This window comes from Belonocnema kinseyi, chromosome 2, assembly GCF_010883055.1.
Source record: "Belonocnema kinseyi isolate 2016_QV_RU_SX_M_011 chromosome 2, B_treatae_v1, whole genome shotgun sequence".
Taxonomy (NCBI): Eukaryota; Metazoa; Arthropoda; class Insecta; order Hymenoptera; family Cynipidae; genus Belonocnema; species Belonocnema kinseyi.
The window spans coordinates 117739154-117740233 of record NC_046658.1 but is presented as its reverse complement, the minus strand read 5'-3'; positions in this window follow the sequence as shown (position 1 = coordinate 117740233).

Below are 1080 nucleotides of genomic sequence, written 5' to 3'. Positions count from 1 at the left end.
TTTTTTTAAATATCAACTATTTTGAATTTTGTTTGTCGAAGATTCTGCATTCTAGTAGAAAATTAATCTCTTTGATTAAAGCTTGAAATATTTGGTTGAAAATTCTTCTTTTTTCTTGGTTCTAAATGTGTGTTTTTTTTTACTGAAACTATTTTCTTGATAAATCAACTGTATTTTCACTGTATTTTGTTGGAAATTCATGAATTTTGTTGAAATTTTGTCTTCTTTATTCATAATGTGCCCCCTAAGGGTTTACATGACTTCCATTCCGTACAATCTTTCCGTTTAAATCTATATTATTTACAATCTTATCCTTTCTATATATAAAATTATTTACAACTATTTACATAAAGTCTTATATTTAGTTCCTTATTTCTATTTCCGGCGATAGCGCAATTTAGGACTTATTAGCAAGCGAGTGAGCGAGCGAACGAAAGCGAGAGTGCAAGCGAGAGAAAGAGCATGAGAACGCAACCGCATCTTAGTCTACTTAACTTTTACTTTACCATTACTTACAATTTTCACGCTTCTAATCTAAGCGACTTCCGTTTCCTTTTTCATTCACTTTTTTATGCCACCATTTACCTTTTTCACGTGCATTCTTTCATTCTCCCTCATTCGCTCCTCTAGCACCCTCCAACTCCTTCATCCATTCTTCTCCTAATCCATCTTCCCCTAGAATCTTAACCACATTTTCTTGCCAGCTTCCTTTATCTTCCATTCCTCTCCTACATCCTTCCCATACATGTTCCCATGTTTCCTCCTCCCATTCACATATTCTACACATTCTGTTCTCTTCTTTTTCCCAGTACATCCCTTCCCTTACCTCGTTTCCCAGTCTAAATGTTGCTATTCTGGTCCACCTTCTCTCTCCCCATCCCCTTTCTAAATACTTTGGCACTCCTTCCTTTTTTATCATCTTATACCATTTATTGTATTTTGATTCCTCAATCGCCCCCCATCTTTCTATTAATTGTTTTTCCCTCTCCCTTTTTTCCAATTCTTCATAGTTTACTCCAGTCCCGTCTTCTATTTCTCTATCATTAAAGAACTCCCTCCTTTCTTCTTCCCACCTCGTTA